We start from the raw sequence: 7,604 nt of genomic DNA, 5'->3' as shown, positions 1-7,604 counted from the left end.
TTGCTACCTAAACTGTTAAGGGTTTATATCATGTCACTTGCTGATGTCTCTTGCCTTTGTGTGAATTAAAATCAAGTTATGATGGTTTTTATTGACTTCTTCCCAAATATGTGTAACACCAAATAGAAAATAAAAGATCACAGATGGGATTCTAGAATATAATTGCTCCAACAAATGATTTTATAAGTGTATCAGGCCCAACTTGCTTGGCTGGCCAGATGCTAAAACTGAATCACAGAAGTTGGGCAGCTTCGGAGGAAATGGGGCTGCTTCCTGTGTGCATTTGTCAAGCCTGCTGTGGCTTTTACCATTCTCCCCCTCCCTCCCCCGCCGCAAGGGCCAGAGTATGTGCTCTGGTAGACAGGCGGTGTCCAGCACGGCTGGCAGACCAACAGGGCAGAGCTGGGGAGCACTCACAAAGCCCCGAGAAGAGGGGCATGTGGGTGCCCTTATTTCCAGAGGGAAAAAATTACTATAGGAAATGTGAGCCAACAGTCAAAAGTACAAGTCAGAGGCCTAGGTGGATTAAAGTATGTAGTGGAAAGGAAGAGAATTAGAGGATGTATGGGGATGGAAAGTGTGAGAGGGACTGTGAGATCTAGAGACACATGTGAGATGGCAGAGGAAGAAAACCATGTGTGTACAGGGCCACTGTGCTTAGTCGCTCAGTCGTGTCCAGCTCTTTGCGACCCCATGGGCTGTAGCCCGCCAGGCTCCTCCGTCCATGGGGATTCTACAGGCGAGAATGGGGCAGTGGGTTGCCATGCCCTCTTCCAGGGGATCTTCCCAACCCAGGGATTGAACCCAGGTCTCTCGCATTTGCAGGCAGATTCTTTGCCATCTGAGCCACCAGCGATACAGGGAAGGGTTAGTGCAAATTAACTGGCACTGAGAGACAACTGGCTCAATGTCCAGAGATATTCTGGAATTCTCTCGTACACCTCTAGCTTTAATCAAGCCACTATTTTTTTAATTTATTTTTTAATTGGAGGATAATTGCCTTACAATGCTGTGTTGGTTTCTGCCGTACCACATTGTGAATCAGCCATAATTACATTTATATCCCATCCCTCTAGAGCCTCCTCCCCACTCCCACGCCATCCCTCTAGGCTGTCACAGAGCACTAGGCTGTGCTCCCTGTGTTATAGATAGCAGCTTCCCACCAGCTATCTATTTTACACTTGACAGTCTTCTCCAGCTCACAGTTCGAAAGCATCAATTCTTTGGCACTCAGCCTTCTTTATGGTCCAACTTTCACATCTTTACATGACTACTGAAAAAGCTACAGCTTTGACTATTCGGACCTTTGTAAGCAAAGTGATGTCTCTGCTTTTTAATATGCTGTCTAGGTTTATCATAGCTTTTCTTCCAAGGAGTAAATTCATTTTTTAGCTCTAGTAATTTTCTGGAGGCATCTGTAGGGTTTCTGTGTGTAGTACTGTGTCATCTGCAAACATTATGAGTTTTATTTCTTTTTTTCCAATTTGGATTCCTTTTATTTCTTTTTCTTCTCTGATTGCTGTGGCTAGGACTTCCAAAAGTTTATTGAATAATAGTAGTAAAAGTGGGCACTCTTGTCTTATTCCTGATCCTGGAGGAAATGCTTTCAGTTTTTCACCGTTGAGAATAATGCTTGCTGTGGGTTTGTCATATATGGGCTTTATAATGTTGAGGTAGGTTCCTTCTATGCCGATTTTCTAGAGTTAGTCGGGCCACTCTTGCTCGAGGGTGCAGAGAGATCTTTATTGTTTTAATTTTTATTTGTGTATTTTTGGCTGTGCTGTGTCTTCAGGTTGTGCTTGGGCTTTCTCTGGTTGCGGTGAGTGGGGGCTACTCTTCATTGCGGTGTGCGGGCTTCTCCTGTCCTGGAGCACGGCCCCAAGAGCACATGGGCCCAGGATCTGTGCTGCATGGACTTAGTTGCCCCAAGGAAATTGGAATCTTCCCAGACCAAGGACCGAACCCGTGTGCCCTGCAATGACAGGCAGATTCTTAACCACTGGACCACCAGGGAAGTCCCAGAGAGATCTTCAAATGAACTGTTTTTAGCTAAATAAGAGAAAGATTCTGTCTCCACACACCAAACCCTGGGGAGGGCAGGTGGGCATCTGCTAAGGTGGCAAATGGAGCCAAGGCCCAGACGAGAGCCCAGCTCTCCAGTGCCCCCGCCCTCTCGTTTCGGGAGTGGACTTCTCTGTCAGACCTCTCCTACTCAGGCAGAAGGTGCAGCACCTGGGCTTCGGGCCCTTCTCCCTTCTCCAGTCCCTCCCTGCTGCCTGCTCTCCCCTCCCCCACCCCTCCAGTTTCAAATGTCCTGGGAGGGTTGGGTCATGTGCCCACTCCCTGGGACAAACCCTGCAGCCACGACAGGGAGACACTACAATTGGCCCAAGCTTTGGCCTTGTGCCTACCTTACGAGGGAGGGTGGCAGAGCATTTTACCCGGTGCTGGACAGGTGAAAAGAGTATAGGTCTGCTGGACTGTCCGCATCTTTTCATTATGACCTGACAATGGTTTGATCCATCAAAACTCAGCAGAGACCAGCCAGGCTGTCCTTACTGATGATCATATCAGGATCTCAGAGGGTGGAGGCCATTTGCCTAAAATATATTAAATTATGTAATTCATTTGATTTGCTTTGAATTTCATTTAAAATTTCAAATAATATTGAAGAAGGGTACACATTTCTCAAAAACAGGGCATGGATTAATAGCATTTGAGCAACAGCATTAGAAGGGAAAACTTCTCCAACAGTCTCACCAGCAGCAGAATCCATTTGGCTTTGAACAGAGGTCGACGTGGTCTCTTTAGTTCTGTGTGGGGTGAAGGGGGGATATAATCTAAAATGTCAGCCAGATTCAGAGGGAGTGGGAGAGAGGGAAGGCACCACCAGTGAACTGAGCGCCTACTGTGTACCAGGCACACAGCGTGCACTTTCCCAAAGGAGCCCCACCCCTTCCCCTGGCCTCCCAGCAAGCGGTGGGCTCCTGGCCTCTCTGTCACAGATGCACTCGCCACAAGCCAAGCATCTCAGCAACTTCTTAGGCTCTCTTTTAAGATGCGTCTGAGATCGCCCCGTGTCAAAGTGTAGAGGGGATGGATGAGATGTGCTCACAAAGCTGAGCGTGATGAAGACACTCTTCTCTGCTCTGAAACCTTATCAGGTTCCCAAGAATTCTTCCAATCATGAATCCACTAGACAAAACTGGTCAGGCTGCAGTCCTGAAAACCACCAGCTGATTTTTTTCTTGCCCGGGGCTGGTCTCTGCAAGAAAGCAGTAGAGCAAAGGGCTGGGTGGCCACAAGCAAGACAACGCCTCTGCAGCCATGCGGACTTCACCACCCGAGGTCCCAGTGGTGTGACAATGCTGAGCTTCCGGGGTTTTAGTGAGGGATGGGGTTTCTGGCATAGTGCCTGGCCATAGGATATGCTGAATGCATGCAGCTAGTGTTACAAAGAGAAGCATAAACATCTGCCAACTTATTTTTATGTTATTTATTTATTTATGCCCTTAGCTCAGAGGCCTAGCTTTGCTCAGCTTCCTGGATGCCGGCCAAGCTAAATTAACACTCTTATCTTCTGGCCCCTGCAGCTGGCAACCTCCCCATAGGTCTTTGAGGCATTCACTTAAGGCCACGTCCTGGGCCATTCCAGGCTGTCTTCTGCCAGGAGACCCTTTGCTCTGCTGCAGATGAGAGCACCCTGGGCTCGGTCAGTCTCTAGGGACAGCAGATTCTAGGAGGCCCTGGGCTGTGCGGACAATGCCAACACAGAAGATCTTCTGTGAGAGTGAGAGAAGGGCGGCAAACATTCAAAATAATTGTCTCTGCTGGGCAAAAGTTCACCCAATTTTGCCAGAGTGGGTTCGACTAGATGTGTTTGATCCATCCGGGCTCAGCAGCCCTCAGGGACCCTGCCCAGGGTTGTCTCAGGCTGTGCTTCTCGAAGTCTGAAGTGCGTGCTAACCCCTAGGGACTTGGTTAAAATGCAGATTCTGGCTAAGTCATGGATCTGAGGTTCTACAGACCTAACAAGCCGATGATACTGTCTGATGATCGTGTTCTGAGGAGCTAGGCTCGACATGTTATTTAGCAAACTTCATTTTTTGTTACATGTCACCTTTTTTGTTATTTAGCTAATATTTTTCTTCAAACTGACCTACCTACCTTTTTAGTTTTCAAGATCTGGGTGTTACCATGAATTCACAGCTTTGAGGAGTGATTTTTGTTTTCATACACCTTAAAATGAACACATAACTGTTAAAATAAGAAGTATGTGCCTACAGTCATTTCATGTTCCCTCAGTGGCACAGCAGAGCGTCATGCTCTAAGAAACACTGGTAACAGGGGTTCTGCAGGAGACGAAAGCCCAGACTGCCTAGAACTTGTTCTTTGGACTCCTTAATTTCAACAGAGTCAATGTTTCTGCAGAAGCACTTGGGGCTTCTGGAACAAGTCAGGGTGATTTTTGGACAATGTATTATTAACTGGCGACCCAGGTGGCTCAGTGGTAAAGAATCTGCCCGCCAATGCAGGGGATGTGGGTTTAATCTGTGGGTCGGGAAGATCCCCTGGAGTAGGAAAAGGCAACCCGCTCCAGTATTCTTGCCTGGAAAATTCTTTGGACAGAGGAACCTGGCGGGCTATCGTCCATGGATTCGCAAAGAGTGGGACCCGAATGCGTGGCTGAGCACACTGCACATGCATTGCCTGCAGCAGAGAGCACCCGCCTATGCTCAGCATGCTGTGTGGGCATAGCGCCCTCCTCCCCGAAGCAAGTGTACATGAAAGGGTGGCTGGCAGCAGTGACTTCTCATCCAAAGCTATATCCAAATCCCTTTTTGTTCTTGGCCATAATATTGTGAAAACCTAGACTAGAGAATAGAAAAAAAAAAATTCCTTTTCGACTCCAAGGTGCTTGTTTACAAAGTGAAAAGTCCCTGGCGAATCATTTCATTTATAATTAAATCTAATAATAAGCCATTGTGGCTAAATTAATTTTGAGCTAATTCCATGGGAACTCCGTGTCCTGTATCACTTCTGAACAAAAGAGCTTGGTGTCACACAGCCTGACTCATTCTGAGGCCAGGCCTCTGGGGCCAGGCTCCAGGAGGCCAGTGAGTAAACACTCCCTTAGGAGAGTTAGTGGTCAGGACCCACAGGGGTGAGAGACACCTGTGACTCCTGGAGGCTGCGTGTGAGTCGCTCACCAGAAATCAGCTTTCCACTCAGAAAACTGACCTCTGAGCAGCCACTGACCCAGGCAAAGCTTTCCACTGGAACTTGGTCCGCTCTGGTCCTGGCCTGGAGGAGTCAGTGTCTAGGCCACAGGTGTGTCCGCACAGGTTCTTTCACACACCCTGCTGTGCCAGACACCCTCACAAATACGGCTGCCCTTCACCCCCAGCCTGGGATGTTTGCTGGTCTCCCCTTTCTATTGATGCAGTAAGGAGGCTCAGAACCACCCTGAGTGGTCTCCCCAAGGCCAGGTACAAAGGAAGGTGCAGAGCTGGAGCTTCCACTCAGACCCAGTGAGTCTGGTCATCTGTTCCTTCGTGGAAACAGTGACTACGAAGCACTCCGTCCCCACGCAGGTCCCCAGATCTCCCAGTGAGGATTGCTGAAGTCTCCTCGGAGGTTTCCTCCTTTGAGTTTCACATTTGATTCTGGTTCCCAGTGTGGTTGATATCAATCACTCACACGTGAGTGTGAGTGATTCTGAGAACAAACTCTGGGCCCCTGTGGGATCAGGGGGTGCCCAAGGGAACACTGAGATGTGAAAAACCTCAGTGAGGGGTAGTTGAGGATACCAAGGACAAGCTGAGTGGGCTTCCCTCCTCCTCAGGAGAAATGGCCACACTCAGTCTTCCTCAGGCCTGGGAGTCTTTTCTCAGATTGCTGCATTTCTGGCTTTGACTTACTTGTGCAATCAAATGAAACATCTTGATTTGTCTGTAAACCTCTTTTGGCTGCATTTATAATCTCACTAACTCAATTTGCCATTGAGCAATTGCATTCAGTAGGAGATGACCCAGGGTTTTTTTGCCTACAGAAGGATAAGCCCTGTGCATCCTTCTATCTCTGGAATTAAGTCTCTGGAGATGTGCCAGTCTGCATTTTCACCAGCAGTAAGCACCTGAATGTGGTTGGTTTCAACCACGTTACATGAGCACTTTTTTCCTGGTTTTGCCGCTGGTTTGAATTATTGAGATGACCTTTGATAGTATCCACAGATCAGGTCCTTTGTAGGCTCCTGGAGCGGTACGTTTTGACTTGGCCAGGTCTTGCAAGATTAGGTCAATCATGTGCCCCTGTGTTTCCTGTCGGCTTGGCCTTCCCCACCGAGACAGGTTGTGTCTGAAGGCAAATGCAGGGCTGTTGGTCAGAACATCTGTAGTCCTGGGGAACTGGCACTGTGAGGCAGTTTGCCTGTGTTGGGGCCCGGGGAGCATAACATTTACGCTCCTGAGCAGGGTGTAATTTCCAGCTGAATAGCCCGGGCACTTACTAAGCCTTTACTTTGGCCCCAACTGTGTGTTAAGTGCAACCAACCTCTCTTTTAAAAGCTCCTAATGACAACCCAAATCAGTGCAGCTGTTTTGTCTCTAAGCAAAGGCAGCCGGTGGCATCAGCAGGAAAGAAGGCAATCCCAGGTACACAGGATTGCAGGAGCCGGACGATGGGACAAGAGCCACCTCCCAGGACGACCGTGAGCTGCCACGGGGGAGGAATGGCCAGAGCAGCACCCTGAAATGTTGCCATCTGATGGCTAAAACTGTGACCTTTCCAAGAGGCCACGAAACAGTCACGATTGCTTCCCTGGGCGGAGGTGACCTTTAAGTGGAAACACAATCATGTGGACAAGAGGCCACAGCTCAAAAATCACTGCGCTGACGAATGGGAGCTGCCTTGTGACCCTCCCTGGAGCCCTCAGCCCCTCCCTGTCCCCCCACGGGTGGAGGGGAGGTGGCTTCTCACATTCACATCCAAAAGCTGAGGTCTTCCTGTCTCCCCCCTTGCGTGTGTGTGTGCCAAGGTGTGTCTGACTCTCTGCAACCCCAGGGACTGTAGCCCACCAGGCTCCTCGGTCCATGGGGACGCTCCAGGCAAGAATACTGGAGTGGCTTGCCCTGCCCTCCTCCAGGGGATCTTCCCGACGCAGGGCGGGATCTTCCTGACGCAGGACCCTGACCTAATTCCAGCAGAATCTGGTTTCATCTCAGGATGGCACGCCCGCCTAATGGGAGGAAGGGGCTATGCAGCCCTTTCTGAAATAGCTTTGCTCTTGGCCAGTCAAGCACTCCTGGGTCCTTCCTTTCGTTTGGTTGTCTTCCAGCCCATACTTGGTCCTCAGAGGATGGGCTCCTCAACAGAGTCTTTCGCTGTGGTTCTCGTATCTCGTACCATCCCCTCCCCAGCCTCCTGACCCTTGCCATGTCTCTGCTCTCCTTCTGAGGCCCAATGTCTTTTTACTCTCAGCCTCCCACCTGTCAGCTGGCTTGGTCCTCGGGCGGACAGAGAACTTTCTCGGCTTACCTCTCATGCGTTTCTCATGTGAAAAGAGAACCTGGTCATTTATTTTGGTTTCCTGACATCTTCTATGT

Source organism: Giraffa tippelskirchi, chromosome 12 (assembly GCF_054371585.1).
Source record: "Giraffa tippelskirchi isolate mGirTip1 chromosome 12, T2T-mGirTip1v1.2.pri, whole genome shotgun sequence".
Classification (NCBI taxonomy): domain Eukaryota; kingdom Metazoa; phylum Chordata; class Mammalia; order Artiodactyla; family Giraffidae; genus Giraffa; species Giraffa tippelskirchi.
Note: the sequence above shows the minus strand (reverse complement) of the source record.